The following is a 12,957-nucleotide window of genomic DNA, read 5'->3' on the forward strand; positions in this document are numbered from 1 at the left end:
CCAATAACGGCGCAGAGAGGAAGCTCTTTTTTAGAGATATTAACGACAAATTAAAAGATTGTAGCTCAACAGATTATTTGTTTTTAGGTGGGGATTTTAACTGTACTGAAGATGAGATTTTAGATCGAAACCATGCTGAGCCTCATCCGGCCTCTCAGCAGGCTCTGAGGCAGCTGGTCTCCTCCCATGGCCTGGTGGACGTATGGAGAAGGTTGCACACAAGCTGCAGGCAGTACACATGGTCCCACGTTAGAGAGGACAGGATGTCTTTAGCTCGTCTTGACCGTTTTTATTGTTTTAAACACCATCTTAATGTTTTTAAAACATGTAAGATTCTGCCGGTGGGTTTTACAGATCACGCTTTGGTTTTATGTCGTGTTTTTATTAGAAATATTTTACCTAAAAGTGCCTACTGGCATTTTAATTCAGTTTTAGCAGTTGACCAAAGTTTTAGAGAAGCTCTTAGTTATTTATGGACTGGTTTTAGACAGAGGAAGGGTGAGTTTACCTGCTTAAGGCAGTGGTGGGACTTTGGTAAGACTCAGATCAAAATGTTATGTCAGCAGCACACATCGAGAAATCGAGGATGTATTGAAATCCTCAAGACCAAAAAGATGGCTTTAGCCGACCTGCTGGACACTAAAGTACAGGGTGCGCTGGTCCGGTCCCGAATCCAGGACATCACTGAGATGGATGCTCCTTCTGGCTTCTTCTTTGGCTTGGAGAAGAAGCAGGGCCAGAGGAAGCTGATCCACTCTCTGCTGTCAGACACAGGACAAGAGCTGTCTGAACCAGGCCAGATCAGGGGGAGAGCCGTGGAGTTCTTCACCTCATTATATGAAAGTGACTACAAGGATAACGAAGAACTGTTTAATGACTTCTGTGCTGAGCTGCCACAGGTCTCTAAAAGGACCAACGACCAGCTGGAGCGCCCCCTGACGGTACAGGAGCTACACGCTGCCCTCCAAACCATGCAGGGCCGGAAGGCCCCGGGCATCGACGGACTCAGTGTGGAGTTTTATAAGACCTTCTGGGAAATTCTGTCACAGGACATCCTGGAAGTTTTCAACGAGAGCCTCGCCACCGGGTCACTGCCTCTGTCCTGCCGCAGAGCCGTCATCACCCTCCTGCCAAAAAAAGGCAACCTGCAGGACATAAAAAACTGGCGCCCTGTGTCTCTCCTATGTACGGACTATAAGATCCTCTCCAAGGCCTTGGCCATCCGACTGAGAGGAGCCATGGAGGAGGTCATCCATCGGGACCAGACGTACTGTGTACCCAGCAGGTCCATGGTAGACAATGTCTACCTTATTCGGGATGTTTTGGAGGTCTCCAGTTCATTGGGGATAAATATTGGACTGATCTCATTAGATCAAGAAAAGGCTTTTGACCGCGTTGAACACCAATTCCTCTGGAAGACCATGGAGAGGTTTGGTTTCAGCGCTGGTCTCATAGCCAAGATCCAGGTGCTGTACAGTGACATTGAGAGTGTGCTTAAGATCAATGGCAGCTTGTGTGCTCCTTTTAGAGCGCATAGAGGCGTCCGGCAGGGCTGCGCTCTGTCTGGGATGCTCTATGCGCTCTCCCTGGAACCCCTCCTCAACAAAATACGCTCGAGTGTTCAAGGCCTGTTTTTCCCTGGTTTTAATAGTAATGTGGTTTTATCTGCTTATGCAGATGACGTCGTTGTTTTTATAAAAGATCAGTGTGATGTCGACACAGTAGCCCACATTACTAACAGGTTCTCTGTTGTGTCGGCTGCGAGGGTGAACTGGGGGAAGAGTGAGGCCCTTGCTGTCAGTGAGTGGCGTGAGGGCCTCCCGGTTCTCCCTCAAAGCCTGACCTGGAAGAGAGATGGCCTTAAGTACCTCGGTATCTACGTGGGAAATGAAAAAATGGTGAAGAAAAATTGGGACGGCATAGCTGAAAAAGTAGAAGGTAAGCTGTCAAGATGGAGATGGCTTCACCCACAGATGTCTTACAGAGGAAGAGTTCTGGTTTTAAACAATCTTGTAGCTTCTCTGCTGTGGCACCGACTGGCCTGTCTAGATCCGCCGTCAGGTCTGTTGGCCCAGATCCAGGCTAAAATGGTTAATTTTTTCTGGGACCGTTTTCATTGGGTGCCACAGTCAGTTCTGTTTTTATCCAGAGAGGAGGGGGGGCAGGGCCTGGTCCACCTGGCCAGTAGAACGGCCACCTTTAGGATACAGTTTGTTCAGAGGTATCTGACAGGGCCGTCTGACTTAGTGTGGAGGGATGTGGCCAGCTGTATATTCAGGCGTGTGAACAGTCTGGGGCTGGATGCTGCTCTGTTTCTAACTGATTTTAAATGTTTTAAGTTAAGTGGGTTGCCTCCGTTTTATCAGGGTGTTTTTAAATCCTGTGCTCTTTTTAATTGGAAAAACTTCAAAGGGTCTGACTCTCTGCACTGGTTGTTGAAGGAACCTCTGATCTGCGGTGGCAGACTAGACGTCTGCAGCAACACCATGCCTGGGCTGATGGGGGTGCTGTGCCGGACTAAGACCGTCATCCTAAAACAGCTGGTGGATGCGGCGGGGCCGGCGCTCACTGATGCCCAGGCTGTGAGCTCTGTGCTGGGGGTGCACTCTGTCCGGCTGGTGAGGAGAGGCCTGGAGCTCTGGAGACAGAAGCTCTCAGTGAAGGAGAGGAGCCTCCTCCTACGCCACAGCAGAGGAGGAGCTGAGCCCGACCCCACGGACACCTTCCCTGATCTCCATCTGAGCCTTGGGTCCGAGGAGCCCGGTGACCCTCTCTTAAAAATCTACAACCAGAAGAAACTGAGCCTTCACAGTGCAGACAAACAGACAATATACAGGAACACTGTGAAGGCAACCAACACAAAGGGCCTGTTCAACAGGGCAGCCACCGTGTGGACGGACAGACTGGGGGGACAGAGTCCACAGTGGAGGACTCTCTACAAGCCTCCACTAAAGAAACGGACTGGAGACCTTCAGTGGAGGATTTTACATGGTGCTATTGCCACTAACGCTTTTTTATCTGTTTTTAACAGTAGTGTTGTGAATGAGTGTCCATTCTGCAGTCTGTCCGAAACCATCTTTCATGTTTTTACCGAGTGCAGGAGACTCACTGAGCTGTTCAGTGTTTTAACTGGGGTTTTTAACCTTTTTAATGTTGTGTTCTCTGCCTCTGTTTTTATTGGTGGAGTCACATACACTAAAGAAAAAAAAGCAAAGTGCCAACTTCTTAATTTTTTATTAGGAGAAGCCAAACTGGCGGTCTACCTGACACGCAGGGACAAACTGCAGGATGGACCCACGTGTGATGTTGTGGCCTTGTGGAGGCAGAGCGTTAAAGCCAGACTGAGGCTGGAGTTCTGCTTCCACAAGGCCACAGAGAACATGGACGTCTTCAAGGAGCAGTGGGGATGTGACCAGGCTCTGTGCAGAGTTTCTGGTCGGGGAGAGCTCACATTCAGCAGCCATCTTAATTAGAGTTTTATGTCTGACTGGTTTTTGATGGAATTGATGATGTGTTAGTAATAAAGTGTTTTCTAAAAGTCAAAAAAAGTCTCTCTCCCTCTCTCTCTCTCTCTCTCTCTCTCTCTCTCTCCTCCTCTGCCTCCTTCAGCGATGATGCTTCATGTAATAAATGTAGTTTGTTCTCAGTTATGGAGCCGAGGCTCAGAGATCTGGATCCCGGCTCCGCACCATGAAACCACATCTTTAGCCTCTCCAGATATCCAGCCCCCGGCAGCTGGAGCGGACCGACCCGGTGCGGCTCCTTCTCTCCCCCCAGCAGCTCCGAGCAGCGGGAGGTCAGGGCGGCTGGTGCCTGTGACAAGAGGCTTCGTCCTAAACAACAGCTCACGGCTCACCACCAACCTGTTCACGTTGCTGACAGGTTCTCCCCCCGCTGGGAAACAACCTCTGGTCACTGGTGAAGTCAGAGACAGCAGCGGCCACAGTCACATGTTTCCTGGAGCCAGACACTGAGTCCGACCTGAAGCTGCTGGCGAAGGATAAATGTAAACACAGACGAGTGTAATGCACATCAGCACTAATGACACCTGATCACACCGATCAGAGATCACTCAGATTCATGTGGAGTCGGTGTGAACTTGAGCTGAAACAGTGTCGGACTCTGTAGTTTCCTCTGGGCCCCAACCTGACCAGCGGGGACATGAGGCCGCTGTCATCAGCTGGGGGGTTTGATGATAACCGGCAGACTTTCTGAGGAAGACCTGGTCTGATCAGAAACAAACATCCCACGCTGGATGGAGCTGCGCTCTTATCTAGAAACCTCAGAGTTTATCAGAAACCAAAGCCAGAACCATCCAGAGCTGAGAGCAGGAGGCAGAGCCGCAGTCTGACTCTCTGCTCTGTGCCTCTTAGAGCAGTCGCTGCCATTCACCCCCTAAAAACTGTCTGTCCCCAACACCTACATTTAAATATAATAAATCAAAAGTGAACAGAGGAGGAGTTAGACATGAAAACCTAATAAAAATTAGCACAACTGTTATTCCAGAACCAAATAACAGGAAAATTAAATGTGGCCTATTGAATATCAGATCACTCTCATCTAAATCTCTACTAGTCAATGATCTGATAACCGATCATCACATTGATCTGCTCTGTCTGACTGAAACCTGGCTGCAGCAGGATGAATATGTTAGTCTGAATGAATCAACACCCCCCACTCATGTTAACGTTCATATCCCTCGAAGCACAGGCCGAGGAGGAGGGGTGGCAGCCATTTATCTCTCCACTTTATTAATAAATCCTAAGCCTAAGGTTAATCATAATTCATTTGAGCCTTATTCTTAGTCTGTCTCACCCAAACTGGAAGACACAAAAAACAGTCCTACTAGTTACTGTATATCGTCCTCCTGCCCCTGACTCTGAGTTCTTATCTGAGTTCTCAGAGTTTTTATCTGAGTCAGTTCTCAGCACAGATAAAGTCATCATGGTGGGTGAGTTTAACATTCATGTAGATGTTGACAGTGACAGCCCGAGTCATGCATTTAATTCATTTTTAGACTCAATTGGCTTCTCTCAGCATGTTAATGAACCCACTCACTCTTTTAACCAGACCCTTGATCTGGTTCTGACTTATGGGATTGACATTGAATATCTAACAGTTTCTCCCAGAAACCCTCTTTTATCTGACCATTCTCTGTTATCATTTGAGTTTTCAGTCATGGACTACACAGCATCTGGGGAAAAAATCTATTACAGCAGGTGTCTCTCTGACAATACCATTAGCAAATTTAAAGAAAGGATCCCATCAGTACTTAGCCCACTGCCATGTATCAATGCAGTAGGGAACAGCTCTCTTAACTTCACATCCACACAGGTTGATGATTTTGTTGATAGTACTGTAGCCTCACTGCGTGCAACTCTAGATACTGTGGCCCCTCTGAGGAAGAAGGTAGTGAGTCAGAGAAGGCTAGCTCCATGGTACAACTCAGAAACACGAGCTTTAAAGCAAAATTCGAGGAAGCTAGAAAGAAGGTGGCGTTCTACTAACCTGGAAGAATCTGTAAAGGCTTGGAAAGACAGCCTATTGGCGTATAAAAAAAAGCCTCCGTAAAGCCAGAACATCCTATTATTCATCATTGATAGAAGAAAACAAGAACAATCCCAGGTTTCTGTTCAGCACTGTAGCCAGGCTGACAGACAGCCACAGCTCTGTTGACCCATCTATATCTTTAGCCCTCAGTTGTAATGACTTCATGAGCTTCTTTACAGATAAAATTGTCTCTGTTAGAGAAAAAATTCACCATCTCCTCCCCACAGCTGGTTCAGATGTACTGTCCAGTTCAGCAGCCTCAGAGTCCACTGTAACTGGCTTATATTTTGACTGTTTCTCTCCTGTACATCTCCCTGAGCTCACTTCAACAGTTTATTCATCTAAACCATCGACTTGTCTTCTAGACCCCGTTCCAACAAGGTTGTTCAAAGAAGTTTTTCCTTTAATCGACAACTCTATATCAAGTCTGATTAACTTATCTTTATCAACTGGTTATGTACCGCAGGCTTTTAAAGTTGCAGTAATTAAACCTCTACTTAAAAAACCTACTCTTGATCCTGATGTTTTAGCCAATTATAGACCTATATCCAACCTCCCCTTTATTTCCAAAATCCTTGAGAAGGTTGTTGCAAACCAGTTATGTGATTATCTGCACAGAAATGGTTTGTTTGAAGATTTTCAGTCAGGTTTTAGAGTCCATCATAGCACAGAAACAGCTCTGGTTAAGGTTACCAATGATCTCCTCATAGCCTCAGACAATGGACTTGTCTCTATACTTGTCCTGCTAGATCTTAGTGCTGCATTTGACACCATCGATCATAAGATTTTATTACAGAGACGCGAACATATGGTCGGCATCAAAGGAACCGCACTAAGCTGGTTTAAGTCATATCTGTCAGATCGACTCCAGTTTGTTCATGTTAATAATGACTCCTCTATCATAACTAAAGTCAGTCATGGAGTTCCACAAGGTTCTGTGCTAGGACCAATGCTCTTCAGTCTATATATGCTTCCTCTGGGAAACATAATTAGGAGGCACCAGATGAATTTCCATTGTTACGCAGATGACACCCAGCTGTACTTATCCATGAAGCCAGGTGAGATTAACCAGGTAGCCAAGCTTCAGGTGTGTCTTAAGGACATAAAAATCTGGATGACCAGTAATTTCTTACTCTTAAATTCAGACAAAACTGAAGTTATTGTAATTGGCCCAAAACACCTCAGAGATACACTATGTGATAATATACTGACTCTGGATGACATCACCTTGGCCTCCAGTGCTACAGTCAGAAACCTCGGTGTCATTTTTGACCAGGACTTGTCCTTTACTTCACATATAAAGCAAGTCTCTAGGACAGCCTTCTTCCACCTGCGCAATATTGCTAAAATCAGACCCATTCTGTGTCTAAAGGAAGCTGAAAAACTAGTTCATGCATTTGTTACCTCAAGACTGGACTACTGTAACTCTTTATTGTCAGGATGTCCCAGAAATTCAGTAAAAAGCCTCCAATTGATCCAGAATGCGGCAGCACGAGTACTGACAGGAACTAGGAAACGAGATCACGTCTCTCCTGTGTTAGCTTCTCTGCATTGGCTCCCTGTAAAATCCAGGATAGAATTTAAAATCCTCCTCCTCACCTACAAAGCCATTAATGGTCAGGCAGCATCGTACCTTGGAGAGCTTATAGTTCCCTATTCTCCCAATAGGACACTTCGCTCTCTAAATGCAGGTCTACTTGTGGTTCCCAGAGTTTGCAAGAGTAGAATGGGGGCAGAGCCTTCAGCTATCAGGCTCCTCTCCTGTGGAACCAGCTCCCAGTGTGGGTTCGGGAGGCAGACCCCCTCTCTACCTTTAAGATCAGGCTTAAAACTGTCCTGTTTAGTAAAGCTTATAGTTAGGGCTGGCTCGGGTATGTCCTGACCCATCCCTTAGTTATGCTGCTATAGAACTAGACTGCTGGGGGAGTCCCATGATGCACTGGGCGCTCTCTCTCTATTTCTGTCTCTCTCCCCCTCTCTCTCTCGATGACTTCATGCCATTAACTTTGTTTCTTTTTCTCTCCCGTAGTTTGTGCTTCTCCTCTCTCTCCCTCTCTCTGTCCTCATTCTGCAGGTCTCTCTGCCTCTGGAGCAGCAGGATCCAGATCCACCACTACTCATCTTTACTATTAACCACTGTTACCTGTCACTATTATTGATAACACCATTACCGACACAGCTGTTCCTGGTCTCTTTCTCTCTCTCTTCTCTCCCCTCTCCTCCCCCTCCCCCTCTTTCTATCTCCTCCTAAACCCAACCGGTCGAGGCAGACCCCCCCCCACCCTGAGCCCGGTTCTGTTGGAGGTTTCTTCCTGTTAAAAGAGAGTTTCCCCCCCCCCCCGTCGCCAAGCGCTTGCTCGTTGTGGGAACTGTTGGGTTTTTTCTCTGTAACAAAGTAAGGTCTTGACCTTACCCTGTAAAGTGCCTTGAGATAATGTATATTATGATTTGGCGCTATACAAATAAAATTGAATTGAATTGAATTGAATGTGTCACTGGGATGTTTCATTCTCAGTATAAAGTGAAGACTTTCAGAGCTGAGGTTATCTTTAGTTTAAACACACAGTTTGTGACTTCTGCCTGTAATTGTCTCTTAATAAAACCATCAACAAAAGATGGTGACATTGTGATATAGTGTGGGATCATGGGAGTTGTTGTCTTCTCCCGGTTTAGATTTCCTCAGTGGTCCACAGAGTTCTCCTCCCCTCCACAACAAACAGAGCAGCTGATTAGAACCAGTAAAAACACTGAATCAAACAGTTTCACTTGAAAATGTACAGACACTCTTCAGTGACACAGGATGTCTCTGAGCAGCTGGAGCTGAGCTGTTCTTCTTTCTCAGCTTTTTCCTCTCTGATAATTTAGATCCTGCCCACTTCAAACCAGCGAGAGGAGCAAAAACACATTAACTGAAATTTGTCTTTAAAAATAACCAAAACTATGAGAACTTTAGCAGAAAGTAGTTCCTTCATGTAGAATCCCAACACTTACAGGAAGAAGCTGATTAAAAATAGGAAATACATTTCCAGGGCCTTTGAGATTAAAAGAGGAGTTTAGTCATATAATCTGTAGAAATTCAGCCAATAAACAAGAGAGAAATTGATGTATGACTCCAAATACAGAAAAACCAGAACAGCTGTCAAATATGCTAAAAACATATTTAAAAACAGATTAAAAATAGACGACAGTTACAGTGTTTTGTTTAATTTTCTGTTTTCTGTTGTTGGTTGAAACTGATCTGAAAGAAGTTAATATTACGCTGATGATCTGGCGTCTGGATAATGACCTCTCATCACAGGAACTTACATTTTCTCTGGTCTCCATTCTGTCCACATTGTGATCAGATCTCAATATTCAAATTAACTGGGAGAGGCTGGTTTGTTCTGTCTGTTGCTCTGGTCCAGGTCTGGAGATGGCCTGGGTGGTCCGGCCTCCTGAGACGGTGAAGAGCAGCGAGGTGTTCAGCGTCACGTACTCGGTAACGGCCCAGGATTTTTTCTACCAATGGGCTGTCGAGAACCACATTTTCACCCACAGGTTAATACACATTTATACTGGTCAACAATGGGTTATACTGGAATTAAACCAGCCTTACGTGTCACTTTATACTAGCTTTAGATGTTCTACTGGGCACAACTGGTTGTTATCCTGGTCTGAACTGGTCTGGCGTGTTTCTGTGTTCAGTTCCATAGTAAACGCTGAAGCAGCTCGAAGGTTCTGTGAACATCACGACTGTCCGTCCAACTGGAAAGATGCTGATGGAGAAAACTGCTGCATTCATCATGCTAACATCCACTCCTGTCCGCTGGGATACATGGTACACACTTTGATGAGACCAACTAAATCACAATTTTAACAATTTAAATTATTAGTTATCACTTTCCCTCAGGGAGCATTGAAATTTGAATAAAAACTATTGTAAGTATTAATTAATACATGTGAAGATTTATGGAGCTGAATCCGTTTTTTTTTTCTGGAAAAGCCACAGGCCTCCTCCAAGCTACATCTGTCAAGTGTGAAAGACTGAGCCTTTTCAAAAACATTTAGCACCCAGTTGAGCTAAAGATAATGAGCAGGTATTATAAAATATTAGTGATACTACATCTTGAAACAAAATGTTAATCAGAAAATCCAGATAATATTGATTGAAGTCTCTCAAGGACCAGATCCTCTAGCCTGTACTGAAGAACACTAGTGGAGTAAATGCACTTTATTTTTTATCAGCAGGTATTTATTTCAAAGTGCCACAATTTAAGTAAACGTCATTTTAAAAAAGACATTAAACCAATTAACATTAAATAAACTAACTTTCAGACATCAGAGAGCATTTGTGGCCCCTGGATTCCTGACGATGGAAAAATCTTCACACACACCATCTCTACGTCCGGCAAGATGACCCAGACCAACTGGACTGCCAAGGTGAATTCATTTTATCTGTCTCTTTGTAAATAGTGGTGAAGAGGGAGCTGAGCTCAGCTGATCCTTGTTCCAACCCTCACCTATAGTCATGAGCTCTGGGCGGTGACTGAAAGATTAGGATGCCTCCTGGGCAGCTTCCTTTGGAGGTTCTCTGGGCATGTCCAACTGGGAGAATACCCCAGGGTAGACCTAGAACTTGCTGGACATATCCCATCTGGCCTGGGAACACTTCAGGTCCCCCAAGAGGAGCTGGAAAGAGGGACGTTGCCACCATGACCCAACCCTGGATAAGTGGAAGAAAATGGATGGATGGATGTATCTTTGTATGGATGACTTTCTCGCTCAATCTGACAGCTGGGATTGGTCATAGTGTATATGGAGAGTTGTGATACGACTGGGGTTTTTGCGCTGTAGTTATTTTTTACAAACTTTGCAAAGGCACTGCTACAAAATACTAATCTTTGATTTTCAAGGTAGAGAATAACGGACTAATCAATCATCAATCTTTATGCCAATTAATAAGACGGCCCTCATCAAACTGCTGACAAATTACCCAATTTAAGATTTTGTAGAGACACACTCCCAACTTCAACTCTAACCAGCTGGCTTTGGTTGATGTTAAATTCAGGACTTGGTAATTGAGTACCTGTTAAACCCATGTTTCTGTCCTACAGGTGGTTTTGGTCCATGCTGGTTTAACCTCACTCATCGCTCACATACGAGTTGGACGCATGCAGGTTGCTCTGGAGGCCAAAAGTTTTTGTTTTCTTATTGACATTTGCAACTTGGATGTGGTTATTCCAAATGATTATATAATGCTGTTAGAAAACCTTTATTTTCATGGCAGCAGTAAAGTTACTCTCTTGTTATTTCTTTAATAATACATATATTAATAATATATTTTATTTATATATATATATATATATATATATATATATATATATATATATATATATATATAATAATAATCTATAATGTAATATATCTTAACTTTATATCATTTACTTTCAGGTGATTAAACCTTGCTTTATATCATAATATATCATTATGTTATATCCTGTCTTACATAATGCACATTGTATCATACTGTATTATGGATGGGTACTGTATTAGACTGAATGGCACAATATAAAAGTATTACACACATTCTTTATGCTCCACTGTATCATATGAACTCATTGTAATAGTCAGGTCCAACTCTCTGTTTCAGATGGAGAAGTACAGTAAACATCTGGAGGTGTTGGTGGCTGAGCGGACTCAAGACCTGATGCATGAGAAACAGAAAACTGACAGGCTGCTGTACAGTACGACACACACACACACACACACACACACACACACACACCTGCTGAGCTGAACAGCCAGAAACACAGTGTTTACCTGTCTGTGTGTGTACCTGTGTCAGGGTGGAGGCTGCAGGTTCCTGCGCTACGACTGTAAGGTGGAGTCTCCCAGGAAGGGCTGGTCCTTCATGCACCCTGGCCGGCTGACCCACTACCACGAGGGTCTGCCCACCACCACAGGGACCAGATACATCATGGTGTCCTTCGTTGACCCCTGAACGCTGTGTGTGTGTGTGTGTGTGTGTGTGTGTGTGTGTGTGTGTGTGTGTGTGTGTGTGTGTGTGTGTGTGTGTGTGTGTGTGTGTGTGAGAACATCACTCCACCTCATCATCACAGATAAGACAGACCAGACGGAGGAATAGACATGATGTCCTTGAAAGCATCGTCTCAGTTATAGTTTTTCCTTGTTTGGTTTCTGATTGGATGATCCACCTCCCCTGACGCACCTTTACCTGCCACTCATTATAACGAGCTGTGATCATGTACCAGGTGGAACAGGTGTGACTCTGATAGAGGATCCTGAACGCATCCTTGTTGACATTTCACAATAAGAGTCCCTTTATTCAGCCTTTATTTCCATTCATAACTCCAGAGAAGCAAACGAGCAAAGACGTAAAAACATGAGAGACTGGAGGCATCGTTTACACCAATTTCCAAATAAGAGTCTCTCGTAAGTGGTCACCGTGCTGCCTAACTTTATAACACTACCTGAATCTATGCAGAACACACTGCACGTGTGTGTGTTGTTGTGTTAGTCAGATCCTGCAGGGGGCCCTCTCTTCCTGGTCACCACTGTAACTGTAATCCTCAGCGCCCTCTACAGGATCAAGTCATCTGTAACTTCTTCTCCAAAGTTCCCGACCAGCTCGAGCTAAGTGATTCTGAGCTCCAGGTTCTCTTCAAGTGAAATCACCTGAGTGTAAACTGAGCACCTTAAAGTTTTTATGAGCAGCTGTGAAAGCGACTGATGGAGTTTGTCCTTTCAGCTGCAGGAAGACGTCAAACGTTGATTAAATATTAGAGAAACACTCAACCTGTTTGTCTCAGGTCTTTTCTTCAGCAGAGTCTTCAGGTGAGTCAAACACACCTGATGCAGGAAGCAGCAACATGACGCTCAGCCTGATGAGGGAACATCGTGTTCGCTCTGAAAAGAGTTTTAAAAGTTAAAGTGACTGATGCTGATCTGAGTCGTGGTCATTCGTGCGCTGCAGCCGCCACAGAAACAGGAAGTCACCGTCTGTTTCAAAGTTAAACTGAAGGTTTGTCAGCTTGTCTGAAGTGTTTTCCTGGAGCAGACTGATGAGTTCAGCCTGGTTCTGGTCTCAGATCCAGGGAATCTGTCACAGAGCAGCTCTGCAGACAGATCTCTGATCATCACCTTCATCATCATCATCACTGAGCTCAATCAAAGTTTCGACTGTTGAGCTGAAATGACACGAACCTGTCAGGTTTCTGACAGCTCTGGTTTTGGCTGCACACAGTTAATGTGTTCTTGTTGTGTGGTGTTGATAAAGTGCGACTGTCAGAAGGTGAACGACAGGTGGGTGCAGTCGATGGTCAGACAGGTGAACCTGAGGGAAACGTCTGTGAACAAGAACAAACTATTTTCCTGCATGAGGCAAAATCCAGACCATGTTTCACCAGG

General features: G+C 44.8%; 1 protein-coding gene and 1 long non-coding RNA gene across 2 annotated transcripts in view; both read left to right on the top strand.

Moving 5' to 3' along the window:
- The window catches only part of LOC139606596 (muscle M-line assembly protein unc-89-like), an 89,548-nt gene that overhangs the window by 18,727 nt on the left and 57,864 nt on the right, over positions 1 to 12,957 (top strand). The gene's annotated exons all lie outside the window — the stretch shown is intronic.
- On the top strand, positions 11,178 to 11,624 carry LOC139606837 (uncharacterized). Its single transcript, XR_011684699.1, has 2 exons — positions 11,178 to 11,273; positions 11,375 to 11,624. It is a non-coding gene; the product is annotated as an uncharacterized lncRNA (long non-coding RNA).

This window comes from Trachinotus anak, unplaced genomic scaffold, assembly GCF_046630095.1.
Source record: "Trachinotus anak isolate AG129_WGS33_773 ecotype Australia unplaced genomic scaffold, CSIRO_AGI_Tana_v1 ptg000023l, whole genome shotgun sequence".
Classification (NCBI taxonomy): Eukaryota; Metazoa; Chordata; class Actinopteri; order Carangiformes; family Carangidae; genus Trachinotus; species Trachinotus anak.